The sequence below is a fragment of the Erithacus rubecula genome (genome assembly GCF_903797595.1).
Source record: "Erithacus rubecula genome assembly, contig: SUPER_Z_unloc_2, whole genome shotgun sequence".
NCBI classification, from domain to species: domain Eukaryota; kingdom Metazoa; phylum Chordata; class Aves; order Passeriformes; family Muscicapidae; genus Erithacus; species Erithacus rubecula.
Window position 1 is genome coordinate 6316715 of NW_027635860.1, and position 16786 is coordinate 6333500.

The window sequence follows — 16786 nt, forward strand, 5'->3', positions numbered from 1 at the left end:
TGTGTGGAAACAGTACATCTGTTACTACTGCTTCATAAATATGCTGTTCTGAGAAATATTCATCGGATTTGGTATGATAAGTTCTTTTACACATATATCAAGGTACTGGCATCACAGAAAAGATACATTGTTTTTGAGATTTTTTTTTTTTAAATACATATGGGCTGCATTTTGCCCATAATATGAGTAACTGGTTTTAATTTCTGTTCAATTAATGCATTTCACCTTTAGAAAATGAGGTTCACTAGCTGAACTCCAGATTAAGAAAAAAAAAAAATAGATATTGTAATGCTGCTACAAAGTCCTGGTGATCATTTCATAAACAGTGTTTCATGTCATACTTCTTTCACACAGAGATATTAAAAATTACTAGAATATTTTAAAGATAGACCTTAAATTCAATGCATCTTTCTTATTAAATGTACTTTGTAAGTACATTTTGTAAGTAATAAAAGTAATATAATTACAGGGGAAGCTGATTATTTGGTTATATGTTTCAATATTTTAGAATACAGATGTTCACAAAAGAATAATAACAGCAGATGGTGGCCAACATTAATAGAGTCAATCTTGATCACCAGCACATAACGGAGTTACACAAAAATTGCACAAAGAATGGGAAAACAGGAGAGATATGATCCTTCAGGGAATTATATTTGTGTAACATTGTTTTCCACTCAATACAAAAAGCATCAGCCTGAATTAGAAACACAGGTCTCTGAAAACAAAGACGAGGGAAAAAAATTTACAAGCAACATAAAACATGGTTGCAAAGTAGACAAGATTGAGCTTCCTAAAAATATCTGTAGAAAAAGAAGTTTCTTTTTTATAGGTAATACACAGTAACTCATAGTCTCAGGTTTTACAGTTAAAAGGAAAAAGAAAATAAAGAGATGGGGAAGAACTTGGAAATACAATTCTGTCCAGTGAAAGTTGAGGAAAAAACTACCAGGGGCAGCTGAACTACCGGAATACTCATTTCAAATGGTGAACCAGGAAGGGGAGGAGGAGAGCTAATATACAAAGGAGTCCAGTCAAACCTGCAAACAGCACACTAAAAAACTAGAGTGATCAGTTATGGTACCTGATATTGGTATTTCATTATTCCATGTTATTTTTAATGTTAATAGCTAGCTACTTCAGCCTAACTCTACTCTAACAGTAATAATCCAGATGAGAAAATTAGAAAACTCTCTGAACTTGCTGAAACATACATCAGAGGCACTACTAGGTGAAAGCAAGTGAAAGGTTTACAAAGTTTAAAAAAAAAAACAAACAATCCCACCTGGAAAAACAGAAGATTGGCATTATAGACAACTTCATAATGCAATGTCAGGAGCTAGAAACACAGTACCAAGAATGCACTGAACTATCTACTCCCTTTGCAAGCACATGCCTGATTTCACTGCATTCCTGCTACACCAGCCAGCGAAGGACTGCCTTACATGTGACACTGTCACAGCTTACATGACTGCCAAGACCAGGCACAAAACACAGTTGCCTCAGATAGTCCTGCATCCTGTCACGAAGGCACGTGCCAAACATGAAGCACACACAAAACACGTCTTTTTTCAGAGCTGGACGCTTTTCATTTCCAAAATCTAAGGAAACAAAAGTGAATGACAGAGAGTGCTAAACGATAGAAGATCAAGTCTCCGACCAATCCAAGCATCTACAGCTCTGTACTTGATACCTGCCAAGCCCTGGAAAACTCCCAACATGGAGTTGTTGCAAACATTTGAATACATGAACTGGTTAATGCCTTCCAAACCATACCACTGTTTTTTATTGTGAAAATCTGAGCTGCACAAACTCACACACAAATGCTGACACAAGTAGCAGGCATCAATCCCTAACGTGTTGCCCATTTCTATGTCAGCTTTTCTATTCTTCACACCTCACACAAACTCATTTCCTGAAATAACACTCCATTTAAGTAACTCCATCAAAATGTATGCAAATTGAGTTTTCCTGCATAATAAAGATGGTCAGACGAACCCTACCAATTTATGCTTGGCCTGTTTGAAGACAGGCCAGCAGCTAGAATAATCTGCTTTGATCAAAGTCAACAGACAAATAGCTATTTCCATGCACAGTCACTTGAGCATGCAGCCTGGCACATGCACCTGAGCTGGTAAGGTAAACTAATATCCTGATCTACAAACAAGGATCTCTGAAGCACAGAGATCAATCTGTTTGTGTTATGTACCCTTCAAATGGTGTAGAAGAATTTCAGTGGACACAGACTTTCCCTACAGCCACTGGCCAATATCCAGACAGATTTATGCACCAGCTTTCTATACCAGGAAAATAAAGCCGTGTTTGGACTCTTTTCACCTTCAGCCAAGCATGATTTTCTTCATCTGTACAAAAAATATAATTCAATTGCTTTCAACAAGCAGGTGTTAGAATTAAGGCTATAACACTCTCTACTCAGCATTTAAAGAAACTTTAAAATGAAAAACATTTTAGATATGGATTCTCTTTAATAATTAGAAGAGGTTTATAACTAATGCCCATTAAACTGCTTTCAAGACAGCTTCTTCCAAATCCAGGTTTATATATTTTTCACACAATGCAAGACAACAAGATCTGAATAAAAACTCAGTTTTGACCATCAGCATCAACAATAATTTTACTCTTTAAATAGCAAGTAATATGGGTACATTATTTTTGGTAATTACAAACTTTTCTTCCCCATACACACAAGATAAATACCTAAGAGATCTTAAGACTTTTTAAGGCAAGAATGGGTTCTATAGACGAAAGCAAGGCTTAAACAAACTAACATAAACATTTGCTCATGTTAAACTACTACAAAACAACTCACAGAAGAGAGCTTACAGACCTCGCCCTGTGTCACAAGAAAAACAGTGCATTTTGTAATGAGGCTTTGATGTGAAAATTAATTTAATCACTGATATCCCTTGATAAAACAATTGGTACCATTCCAGAAGTCTCCTTTTAAGTCTGAAAACTATAGGAATAAATATAATGGAAGACCTTCTTTACCAACTAGAACAGCAAGTTAGCGGCGAGTGAAACTTATTTCTGTGAGCTGAAATTATAAGCCAAGAGAGAAAACTCAGTCTTTCAGCTTAAATAAGAAGAGAAATAAAAAATAATAAAAAAAAAAGTCCCATTCTGCCCCCAAAATACTAATTCCCAATGAAAAACACCTAAGACTGAAAAAGAAGCATAACTTAAAAGTGGTAGAGCTAGGAAAAGTATCCTGATATTGCCCTTAACCCATCTTTGCCCCATTGACCATTATCTCTACTACAGTAAAGACCAAATACCTAAAATAATTAGAGACCAAACCTGTGTTTTACAATTTTCTGCCCCCAATTTGACCCTTACCTTGTTTATGGAAAAAAAACCCAAAACAACAAAACAAAAAAACACAACACCACCAACAACCCCACAAAAACAAAGCAAACCCCCTGACCAACATTTGTGTAAGGACAGAATTTTCCAGTTTTTATTTTACAAAATTATTTCAAAGTGGACATGGGCCTGGATATAGCCTAATTTGCTAAACCTAAGCCTGCCTGAAGAGGGACTATATGATCTTCAATAGTCCCTCCAAAGTGAGTGATTCTATAGAGATGCTGAAGAGCATCTCTAAAGAGGATGGAATTACCTTGGATTTTATTTCCACTCAAAATATGCAAGGAAAGGTTGTGTGTGACTGACTCTCAGGACATGGAGCATGCATGTCTGATGACATTCATACATAGGATGCACCCAGATAAAATCTGTGCTGGAACAGAATGACTGCTTTTGACTTAATGCAGCTGTTGCTAACAAATACCACCTACGGTGTCAAAGAACTAAATAGTTAGAGCTGGAATCAGAAAAAGTCTTTCCAATGTTGACACTGGCAAGCCATCTCAGCCATTTAACTAGACCTCTGCAATGTAAGCATTTTCCTGAGTAAAGGACCTAACACACAACTGAGCTGAAATCCTCACAGGAATTACACACCACCGTTTATTAAGACAGGAGTTTCACCTACATGTTTGCAGTGTTAAAGAGGCCAACGAGCGGAACAGTTCATTAATCAGCTTTGAAAGGGTCGAAGAGATCCACGCTTAAAGTTCTTTCACCAGAAGGCCACAAACCCAAGCTGCGTGAAAAAGGACAGCAGCGATTACCGGCCGCACGCTCCCTACTCTCTGCATTCCGCCCACTCCACTGCTCCCTGTGCTCCGCTGTTTGTAAGGAATCAGCAGCTGTTTGCAAGAACGGGCAGGGACGGGAAGCGCTGTCACTCCCAGCAGCGCCTCCCTCGCACGAGGCGTGGCGGGGCGGCGGGAAGCCCGGGGACGGGGGCACGGGCGGGGAGGAACACTTACAGCGGCGGCCACTGCCCCGCCGGCGTGCCGGCTCCCGGGGCGTGTGCGGGGACACACAGGGACACGCCGGCCCTGCCCGGCCCGCCAGCGCCCCAGCTCCTGCTGCTGCCGTCGCCGTCGCCAGCCGCCCGCGCCCGGCGCCGCGCCGGCCTCTCCGCCCCGCCCCTGCCCGGCCGCGGCGCCCGCGGATGAGCTCATCCTGCCGGGCCCGCCCCGCACCGCGGCCGCTCCGGGTATCCGCGGATGAGCTCATCCTGCCGGGCCCGCCCCGCACCGCCACCGCGCCGGGCCCCGGTCACCGGGGGTAACGCGTCGATACACCTGGCGTCGCCTCCCCAGCTAGAGCTTCATCTGGTGCATTGCAAGTTGCCCTTGTGGCCAGGAGGGCCAGTGGTGTCCTGGGGTGCATCGGGATGAGTGTAGGAGAAGGTTGAGGGAGATGGTGCTGTCCGTCCACTCTGCCCAGGTGAGACCGAACCTGGAGCGCTGTGTTCAGTTCTGGGCTCCTCAGTAAAAGAGAGACCAGGAGCTAAATGAAGGCGGTCCAGCAGAGGACCACAAAGACTGTTTGGGGTCTGGAGCACTTCTAGGCTTGTTTAGTCTGGAGAAAACTGAGAGGAGATCGTAGCAATATATATACAAATATCTCAAAGGTGGGTGCCAGGGGGATGGTGCCAGACTCTTCAGTGGTGCCCAGCACAGGAAGAGGACCTGTGGCCATAAACATAAAAAAATTAATTTCTGTATAAGGAAGAACTTCATTTAGATTGAAGGTGACAGAACACTGGAACAGGCTGCAGTGAAGATGCAGGGTTTCCCTCTCTGGTGATACTCAAAACCCACATGGATGTAAGTGACTTACTGTAAGTAAGTGACTGCTGTAACTGACCCTGCTTGGGTGGACGGGTTTGACTGGATCATTTCCAAAGGTGCCTTCCAACCCTAACTAACTATTTTGTGATTCTGTGAGTTTCCCTCTCCTCATGCGTGGGGAAGAGGGGCAGGGCAGGAGCTGTACTGGTGTGGTCACTGATGCTGTTGTTCAGTGTCAGGATTGCCCAGCCATTTGTATCAGCCCTGGTGGGGACATTGAAATATCCACATGGAAACACACACTTTTTTGCACACTGAAGTGGGGCTGTGTCACTGATGTGCAAGGGAGCCATAATCCCAGTGCCCTCTGCTTAGAGCATAAATAAAAGCTTTTATTTTTACATCACATCTGTGATTAGATACTTCATTTCATCATTTAGACTGGCAGTGAATGATTAAGCTCTTGGAGCAGCTCATCACTGTTTAGCTGATTCCATGTGACAGGGCTGGCTGGGTGCAGGCTCCAGGCAAGCCAACAATGCACCTCAGTGGGAAGTTGTTCTGTTACTTCTGCTAATAAAATGAAGAGCCATGAAATATTTTCAGTGATTTTGAGCAGTGAGGCAACCCCATGAATATTTAACCACTGACAGCAAAAATGGGAAATCTCTCCCAGAACTTCCAGTTGTATTTTCTAGGGCGTTTTCAAGGGTGGTGGGAAATTTGGATTCAGATCCTTGCTAACCTGCAGAAATAGAAACAGATTTCTCTCCCTCCTAGCAGTTGTTGTTATCCTTGGATTACAAGGATCTTCTGTCCCCACTGGAAAAATAATGCTAGATAGGGAATTTGGGAATATAGTTGAAAATCATCCTGAGAAGGATTTGGCTTGGTTTTTTAATGTGTTATCAAATAATAAATTGTTTGCACCTGGTGGGCTATTACAATGCTTATTCTTCAAAAACCACTGGCCTGTGGAACCACACAATGCTTATTCTGTGGGAACAGCTACTGAAAGTAGCCAGCTCAGTCGTGCCAAATTTTACCAGTTCACTAGGTGGTCAGGTATGACTGGGGCCTCTGACAACCAGGGACCCCCAAAGAGAGTCCCAGCACAGATGAATGCATGCACAGAGGGGAAATAACACATGTCAGTGATTTCAGGGAAACCATTATTCATGTATGGTTATTCTGGGAAAATCAATGAATATGTCTCTAAAGAATAGTACACAAACAGGAACTTTTTCTGTACTCGGCATTCACGATTTCAGGAGGAGATATCCCTTTATGCATCTGGCTGAATAAAGAATGCCTGGTTCTTAATGTTGCACTGGTGTTAAGGAGTTCTTTTATTTTTCCTGATTTTGGTAGCAAATGCCTGTTATCAGAAAATGTAGGGTCACAAATAGTGGTCTCAGGAGCCTGTATGACACTTGGATGCCTACTTGTCCTTGTGAATTGCAAAGTTTATTTAGAGCAGGTCTGATGGAAATGGAAAAGCATCAAAAACTGCCAGAAATCACAGTTTTTCCGAAGTAATTATAATATATTAGCACTGTTAGGAACATAATAGAAGATATCTCTGACACAGCCAGATTGAGTTAGAGGATTGCATCCACACTACCTATACTCAGGAAAGACTTTCTGACTATCTGTCTCCAGTAACCAAGGGAAGGCTGAGTCTAAAATCAATATGCCACTTTAGTTAGGTTTAAGTATGTGTCTTGAATCCAGATAAAACCACTATTTTAACAGGCCAGTTTGAGAAGATCTGAGACATGCAGGTACATATTTGTAGATATATAGATGGAAAAAATGAAATTATACATTACTTTCAAATACTAGAAAAGGAAGTTTTTTTTCTGATCAGGAAAACTGAAGGCTTAAGCAAATGCTGCAGTACAGCAGCCTTTGAGGGTTTTTTTGTTGTTTTCAGTGCACAGTATGGTTCAAGTTTCCTACTGATGTAATAGTGATGTACAGAGCTCTTTAATTTAACTGCACTTTGTTAAAGATCCATGGATTGTCATCATTGTTGACTATTCTCACTTTCAGTTGAAAACATGATAGCTTTTCCAGGGATTGAGAGAATGCACCATTACAGCCTAAAGAAAATAAACCAGAATAACAATTTTTTTTTGTTTTGCTCCATATTTACCCAAAATCTACTTATTTCTTGGAAGAAGAGCTATTCTCTGATGAATAGGATCTGTCCAAATGCATACAGCATGGCACACTATCATCATCCTTTCCATTTATAATAAATCACTCTGTATTGCTCTTGTCCAGGGAGCAATGGATAACCTGATATCTATGAATATTGGAGGCTTGTTTTATTTGATATTAAACGTAAGCCAAGTATTTACTTGCTTGTGATTCATTAATGAATTTTATTTGTTAATAAAAAGGAAGTTTAGTATAAAAATACTACTGTGATTCTCACCAAAGTAAAGATTACATAAAGGGGTATTTTTATAACAGCTTATTCAGGCAATATTTTAGGATATTTAACACCTTTAACAGTCATACTTAGGACAAGTCCTGAAAGTAAAAAATACTGAAAGTAATTGTTGAATACTTTAAAAAAAGAATCCATCACTAGTATTTTGGTACCAAACCAGACAGCAGTGGCAATTATTTGGAGCAGTTGCTCTATGTAAGCAACTGAAATGAAGCATTGAAAAGAGAACAAAACTCAGTCTAACAAGTTGTGTCTAGACTGCTCACAGTTAACTAACCAGATTTAGAAACCACCTTTTAATTGATCACAAGCTGCTGATGACAAAGAAAAGACAGGAAGATTGATTGTGTTCTGGAGTGACTAACATTGCCATTAGTTAGCACACTTGATACTACTAATTACTATGACTATTATCTTGTAATTAGTGTGATCTTGTAACTAGTATTTTCTCTATCCTGCAAAATCAAAGCAGGTTAGAGCTTGTTTATAAATTCTTTTTCCATTACACCATGAAGTTGTGTTGTTCAGGAATAGTATGAGTGCATGTTAAAATTCTTTAGAGCCACAAAAAGAAATGGTACATGTGAACATGGCACTTTGTTGGCACAGCAAACTATTCTGTTAAATGTTAGTTGAAGACTATAATTGACAATTAATGTTGAAGATGCATTTGGTGAAGAGTGTGCATAATTTTGGTAATCGTTTGAAACATTGGCTGCTTTCAAACTTCTTTGAACCTATGGCTTACCTTGCTCTGTTAATTATTGTTTGTAACAGTAGGACCTAAAACCCAGTTAAGCTAAAAGCTCTACCAACACAGAGGAAGAGGCATCCTGTATTTTAGAGAGTTATCATGTACAGGAACAACTGACACACTTAGTATCAAAGGAAAGGGTTTAACAAAGAGGCAGCAGGAATAGTGTAGTGGCAGTGTGGGATCTCTCTCACACCTTCACATAGTGATAGTGGTATGTAAGTAAGAACTGTTATGAATGTATATGAATTTGATAAAGTAAACAAAAGAGTGAGCAAGAAAGCACAGCAGGAAAGGTGGTATAAAAGCAGGTATGCATGAAACATCTTTAAAACCTGGGAAACTTACATATTTGAGTCTTTTTTATTTTATTTTGATGGCTTTAACAGGGGTCCTTACTACCAAATTCTTGACTTGTTTTGTCATGGATTTTTTTCCCCAGTACCACGTATTTAGAATGAAGAGTAAATACTCTTAAAAGTATCACTGGGTATTGGGTTGAAAGAGACTTCAGTAGGTCATATGGTTCAGACTCCCTGCTCAAGAAAGATCATACTAAAGCACATGCCACAGGATTGCATTCAAGTGTTTCTTTAGTATCTCCAGTAAGGGAGACTCCACGTCTCCAGGCAATCTGTCCAGTGCTGGTCACCCACAGAGTAAAGAAGTTCTTCATCATGTTCAGGTGAAACTTCCTGTGCATCAGTTTCTGCCCATTGCCTTTGTCCTCTTGCTGGCAGAGCCCGGCTCCATCCTCTCGGCACCCTGTCCTCAGATACTCACAGACACTGATGACATTCCCTCTCAGTCATCTCTTCTCCAGGCTGAACAGGTGCAACTCCCTCAGCCTTTTCTTGCAAGATTCTTCAGACCCTGAAGCAACTCTCTCTCTTCTGGTGTCTCTCCAGGAGCTCCATTCTGTCTTGTCCTGAGGAGCCCAGAACTAGCACTCCAGTTGTGCCTCACCTGGGATAGGATCACTTGCCTTGACCTGCTGTCTCTTCCTAATGCACTCCAAAACACCATTGGCATTCTTGGCCACCAGGGCACACTGCTGGCTCATGGACAGCTTGCCCCCCCAGGACCCCCAGGTCCTTCTCCTCAGAGCTGCTTTCCAGCAGATCAGCCTCAGCCTGTGCTGGTGCCTGGGGTTATTCCTCCCCAGGTGCTGGACCTTTCACTTACCTTTGATGAATTTCACATGGTTTATCTCTGCTTATCTCTCCAACCTAAATTGTCAGGTATGCTACTTGACATAAACACTGGTGCATTTTCCTGCACGCTTCAGGTGGCCCTCCCGCAGCTAAGCTTTATCCTTTTCCAAGGAAGCCCTTTCTGCTCTAATTGCTTCTGAAGCCAAAGTTGGGAGGCACTGTCCCACTTTGTCAGTATATAAAGGGAGAATTATCTGCAGTGGTTTCTGAAATATTCAAGATCACTGTGTTAGGTATATCATATTGCCTGTAAAGCAATTAACTGTGGAGACATCCCTGAAGCTCCAGGAGAGGTAGGGAAAAAACAAATTATACCTTGCTTCACTGCACATTTTGAAACAGTAAAAAGGATAATTTTTTTAAAAAATTGAAGATAAAAATAAATTCAGATATGTATTTTATTTTAGCTGGACACATACATCATTTGAACTCTTGAGTTTCCAGAGATACCTCTCACATGAAATTACCTTTTTGGAAGCAAATATAAAGATAAAAATGGACTCTTGATCTTAGGATCAAATTTTTCATGGCTTCAATGACTACTTCTCATCACTTTTAAGCATTAGTGTTACAGCTGCTAAAGATAATATTTTTCTATGGATTTATTATCACAACAAAGAGTGTTGTGATCTAATTTAACTTGTGTTTTCCTAAAACAGTTTTTTTTTCCCAGTCTGTTATTTTAGCTGCAGTGATTCTCATCCTGCTGTGCAGATAAATGCCCCACATAACAGTTGCCTTAATTTGGCTTCATGCTTTGATACAAGTTTGGCCTGATCAGGCCAAATATTGGAGAAAGAGACTGGAAAGTCTTGCCTTCAGGAAATGTTTTTCAACAAGCACAAGGAAATTATTTGTTCCCCCTCAGACTGTAGGTTTCATTATGCATAATGGAGAGATCAGCTTATTGAGAATCCTCCCAGCCAGTACACCAAGGGGAAATTGAATGGACTGAATTATTAAAAACTCCTGTTCGCTGTCTGATCTCCAAATGTAATGTAAGCAAAGAATTTAAGTAAACTTACATATAAATTAATCATGACTTGCCACTAGCAAAATGAAAGAAAAGGCCAGGAACACAAAAATATGCTATAGAACAGAAATAAATATCAGCAAATGAATGTCTAAAGAATATTTTATGATATGACAGATAGGCTATAAAGCTTCTGACACATAACTGGAGGAGGGAATGGCTTGTGGTACTGTAAGCCCTCCAGCCCTGTACATCTCAGGAAGAAATATGATTGCATTCCTTTAGAATACAAGTGCCAAAATAAATTTCACTTGTTGCCTGCAGGTGTCCTAACCTTGTGGTGTGTATCCTCCCTTTTCAAAGCAAGAGGATATAGAAAGGTGGCAAGGTCTAGCTTTCTGAGCCAGCTGCCCTCTGCCAGGCTTTGGGCCACTGAGGTGCAAAGTGTGTCCAAGATGCAGCTGCTGGCCCCTCAGCTCTGCTGGCATCTTCCACCTGCCTGCCAGCTGTGCCCCTGCATATCAGCAGCTGTGTCTGTCACATCCATAAGAAGGTACAGGAATGCACTGAAATCTTTGGCTGCAGCCTGTGTAGTTTTTTTAGACAGTACCAAAAATAAATATGGTAGAGGGCTGCAGTCGTATAACATTCAGTTTCCCACATAATTTGATTCAAAATCTACAAGAAGCCTGATTCAGGGATGGGTGGTGAGGGCATAAGCTGGAGAGCCTGATGGAAGGATTTATGTAAAACTCTCTGTCTCTTTCAGGCCAGTGAGTACTGTCTCAATATTTAAGTAGCATACACACCTGGCTGAACAGGCACTGATTGAAACTGACTATAAAGTGACTTAGCATAGAAGTATGACAAAAGTATCTCACCCTTTCTTAACTGCTGTCTGGTTATTGAATCTGGGAACCAATATCTCAGAACTGGACTGCAAATATAATAAATTAAAGTGGTTCTGTTAATTTTTTTTTTTTTAAAAAACAGTGTAATTCATTGTTTCATCTTTCTTCAGCATGTTCACCACATTTCCTACCTTAGGAACTGAGCTGTGAACAAATCATTGTTAACTCTCTCTAGTCGAGGTTCTTACTCAATTGGGTGATGAGTGACATATAAAAACACTGTGCCAGCTTTAGTGAGGGAAACACATGTATGTTTTTTATTAAATCAAGCTGTTGCCATTTAGAACTCAAAGTGGCATTTTGGATCAGCTCTTTGTGAAATTGCTTTTGTTAGCTTTTGGAAGACTGTTTGGGAAGGTTGATGGAGTGTGCTTTGGATCTCTGGCACAGCTTGGGCAATCAGTCCATCATCTGAGCACAAGGGTGTTGTGGAAAAGAGCTCTGAAATGCCAAATTTAAAGAGCAAAATCCAGCATTTCTTTTACAGGACTCAAGATAATGTTTTGTCCTAATTTGATACGTCTAGTAAATTGTAGACTTGCATTATGAGAAGATTTAACATTTTATGTGCCTCAGGAAAGAGGTGACTTAACTTGCTATGTGGCAGTGACTGGTATCTGGCCCTAGGAAATGACATCCCAGGTAATAAATATTTCTAGATCATAGCCAAATACGGCATTGAATATGTTCAGGTTTGCAGGCACGATCAACAGCAATTTGTGAAAAATCTTTAAAGGGGAAGGATGCTAATTTTGCCTGTACATTGTCTGTGAATATGTTAAATCTTTGATAAAATATATCTTGATAAATCCTTGAGTGTTTGCTGTTCAGAAATTCAAGCAAAATTCAATATTTAGGCAATTCTACCTCCATGTAAAAGTAAGTACCATCATTTTGACTTAAAGTTGGCAGAATAATCAAATAGTATTAATTAAACTAAGTTGCCCCAGATCTAGAAAAAAAAAATCTAATAAAAATAAAAAGGCACAGAAGGTAATATTTCACCTTAGATAAATAAAACACACAATGAAGCAAAGCAGTTTTGATAATTTGAGTTTTTTGAGGGCCATTGATTAATCACTCATGGTTTAATTTTCACATACTATTTAAAAATTCACTAACATTGCCTCTATGTCTGACATTATTATATCATAATATCTACTAAATTAATACCCCATGCTTCTCTATTTAAAATTTCATCCTCTACCAATAGAAACCATATTTATATTACACACAATTAATGGCACTTTAAAATCTGTATATAAGTATGCACTTTTATAGTAAATATAATCAAGTACAATTTCAGACCTAGAAAATCTTCAAATACCTCAAGCTGTTTTACAACATTTTCTTATACTTTAGGTAATATTAATTATTAATGAGCTAATGTATGCTGAAAGACTAATATTGAGGGAACAAATTTCTTCATCTGTAATGCTTTAGTTGAGTGCTAACTTGAATAACAATCTGCATAAAGATACAGGCAGTAATGTGTCCTGGGTACACGGGGTATTAACAGTACAGATCCCATGCTCCCTGCTGGAAATGGGCAATAGCTGTCACAGAAACTCTGTCACATATTGAGAACTTACCATTTTACTATTAGTTTATCATGGGATCACCCACATATGGTATGACAGAAATATTCACAAAATAAGTTCTTGTCATAATAACCCAAAACTGCTGCATTTGCTTATTCTTTATTGCCGTACTACGTATTTATTTTTTCAACTGTTTTCTTTCCATAATCAAAGATACTCATAATCTCTTCATTTCCTCCTTTCCTTTATGTTTCCTGTACATTGGATTTTTTTAATGAAATAAGCACCTCAGTAGTCTTTGGGACAATTCTTCCTTTAATGGAGGTGAATTGAACAAATGAGCTTACAAAAGAACATTTCAAAACTTTGTGCCTAAAGGCAAAATTCAAGACTGAGTTTTACAAAGTCCCCCATAATGTTTAACAGATTTCCTTCTGTATTTGAGTTCATATCTCTCTGGTGAGCACCCCCATGTTTCTCTAGCACCAGAAAGGTATGTCTCCATTAGAACTAGGCAACACTTTGGACTTTTGGAGGCTTGGTATTTTCTGCCCTATGCAAAGAAGAAAAAAGTCACTGGGAAAGGTATAAAGGCATTTTCCTGATGTGTTTCCTCTCATTACTTTCTGTTGGTTTTAATAAAATAGGAACTTGAACAAAGGTAAAGCGTGGAGCTGATGTTTTCCAGGCAGCATATGAACAGAGTGATAAGATTCTTTATCCTGCAACCCACTGAATGTATATTGTTATCAGGAGCAAATAATTGCCAATACTCTAGATAATTGTTGGATTCATACACAACTTCGGCACCTCACAACACTTCTTGCCCCTCTCTTTTTCCACTGCTTAGGTACTTCATGAGATACATTCTTCAGTATATGAGGGATTATATTTATGCTCCTGAATTGTCCATGTTCAGTCACATTATCAAGTGGCATTATGTTGGGATTTTTTCCCTTTTTCTCATACACTCCTTTCCCTGCTGTCCATGTCTCCCTAGGAGTCAGATGGGCTGCCTTGTCCCTCTCTACAGTACAGGAGATGGTCTCCATTGCAACACCAGGAGAGTGTTGCATACAGATAGCACAACATCTGTGCCAATTGCCAATATCATCTTTCTGTTGGAAGTTAGGAATGAGCATGTGGTGTGCAGACTTGCAGGTGTCAGAGCAGGTATTTGTAGATGGTTGTCCATTTGATAGCTGCTATCTGTGGTGTGCAGCTGTGCAGAAATTGAACTTGATCAGTCAGAAATAAGTATCTTTCCAGTATTAAATTCTAGCTGAGGGAACTACTTTACCTTGGCTTTTCCTTTTCATCCAGTCCCCACAATCTGATACACCTGATACATAATCCAATATGCTCTGCTAGGCATGTTAGGCAGCTGTGTTTTCAGAGGTACACTGGGAAGGCAAAAGGCCTTGGAAGAGAGGGATTAAAATAAAATGTACTCTTAGGGCCTAAATGGGCTCATGACTGGAGACGAGTGACCTGTTTCTGTTTGACTGAACTACTTTACAGTAAAAGTGAAGGCAGTATTTGCAGAGAAATTTACCACAGCTCTTTAAAATTTTATGACTACCCATGCAGTCCTTCTTAAGCATTCCCAAGAGAAACAAATCAGCCAAGGGGATGCTCTTGGCATTTTGTAGCCTGACCTTTTGACTGTTATAATTGTGTAAGATAAAGAAAAATTGTAATAACATATCAGATCAGCATGTTTCACCTGAATGTTGCTTCCATTTTTCTTTATTTTTAATTCCACTGGAAATTTAAATGTGATACTGATGGCTTAAGGGATACTTCTGACAGTCCATTGAGAGGCCTTTGGCTTTTTGGTTATTTTAGAGTGTGGAGCTTTCCACTGATAATTTGCTGTTTTGGCTTTCAATTAATACAGAGAAACAGAGTAACATTTATGGATCTGACCCACTGCTTTATTCAAATATCCTGATTCTTACATCACTACTACTCGCAATAACCATGAGTCCCTGATTTATGAGGTGTTGCAACACCTCATTTCAAAGCTTGCAGCTTTACATAAATCGCTGTAATTTTTTATTTTTTGTTCAACTATAAGATATCTTTAAGTTCTTATAGGGTGCTAGACCTTAAAATATGCCACTATTTACCTTAGTACATGTGTTGATTGTAGCCACCAAATAGCTCTTACTCTGCATTTTCAGCAATCTTCTGCTTTTATTTTGCCATGTAAACTGAAATTAAGAGATTGAAAATAGGAAGTTCCAAACTCCAGAAAACATAGAAGTAGTAATAACTAATTTGGCCAAGGTTTTAGTTCCTTTTTTCTATAAGGAGTACACCTGCTTACTTCTCTAGGTAAAATTACTTTCCCCAGGTTTTTAATCTTAAACTTCCAGAGCAGATTGATATCTAAGAGGAAGACCACACATCCTCTCTTTTTCCCCAGTTTGCAGAGGTGTTGAGTCTGAGCTGTGGAGTCTTCCTTATCGATAGTGATGCAAACCTTTAAAGAACTTGGGCAATAGACTGAGCTAACAGCTGCCAATATAAGAAAGAAACCCCTCAAACCACAAAGAAACCAGTAACAGAATCCAAAGTAAAAACTGAATGCCAGTGAGAGCTCAGACAAGTCACCTCAGACAAGAGCATGCTCTTTAGTGACTGACCAGGCGAAGATCGAAGATTGCAACCTACTAAATTGTCTTAACAGAGGAGACAATGTATCACACAACTGCTATCAGCCAGCAAGATACCAAGGCTCGTTCCAAAAATGAGTAAGAGTTATCCCAACAGTTGCAGTGCATGTCTTCCTGAAGTCAAAACTCAGATCTAGAAAACACAGAGTTACATTTCCAAAACAAGTGTTCAGTATCAGATTTTTAAATACATCCTAGTATAGAGGTGGCCTGGTATTCTGTCAGAGTGAGAATCCCAACATTTCACTGACTTATGTTCTTCATTCAAACACTCTCCTTATTTTAGAGAGACATGATTTTTCATTTGTGCATGTTCTTTTTTTTTACTTCGTATATCTTCAGAGCTCTTTTTCTATTCAGATTATCAGGCAACAAAACCCTTTACCTTCTCCCTGTTGTTGATATGCTCTGCCTGCAAATCGGTACATTGTATTCAAATTCTGGCCTGTAAGAACCTCTCCTAAGCTTAGTTTTAAGAAGGAAAGGGTAGTTGTGACCAGGGTATGAAGATAAGTAGCTCATGGAACACAGGATAAAAAAAGTGTGCATGGCATTGTGCAGAAACCCTGCACCCTCCTGCCACACTCCTGCCTATGGAGTACCAGTCAGCTATGTAAGGCTCTCCACAAGACTAGCAACAAAGGTGCACATGGTGTTTCTCTTCTTCCTTTAGAATCCCCAGTCTAGCTTTTCATTAAAAAGTAATGCCATGCATCCCCCAAGCCATTTTAGATAGCACTGCTTTTATAAAAAGCATTCAAACAAAAGGAGTTTAGTGGGAAGCAAGAACACACTTGCTAAATATTTGTATAATTAATGTAAAATCAGGACACACAAACCTGCTGACAAGATAATTTAACTTTGAGTAGAGGATATAATCTCTACCAACAGGATATACCTGCAGCAAAATTCATTTTTGTTAAGCAAAATAGCTGTAACTCATGCCCACTCAGAAATTTTGTACTTATTCAGACAGGCCTTTGTGTATAGAACCTGCATTCCACGGCACTAATGTTAATTTATTAAAGTGAATTAAATACATGTTATTAGTTGAAAATTATGAGATTATTGGTGGGGGAA

General features: G+C 39.5%; 1 protein-coding gene across 7 annotated transcripts in view; it reads right to left on the minus strand.

Annotated features, from left to right (window-relative positions):
- The window catches only part of AOPEP (aminopeptidase O (putative)), a 186108-nt gene extending 181660 nt beyond the window's left edge, over positions 1-4448 (minus strand). For 6 of the 7 annotated variants that reach the window (XM_079330950.1, XM_079330949.1, XM_079330944.1 and 3 more), the window contains exon 1: positions 4359-4448. The gene's annotated coding sequence lies outside the window, so the exon portion shown is untranslated. Of the gene's footprint in view, positions 1-4018; positions 4099-4358 lie in introns of those variants that run through there. The other variant, XM_079330945.1, reaches the window with a different exon arrangement.
- Positions 4449-16786: the final 12338 nt, after the last annotated feature.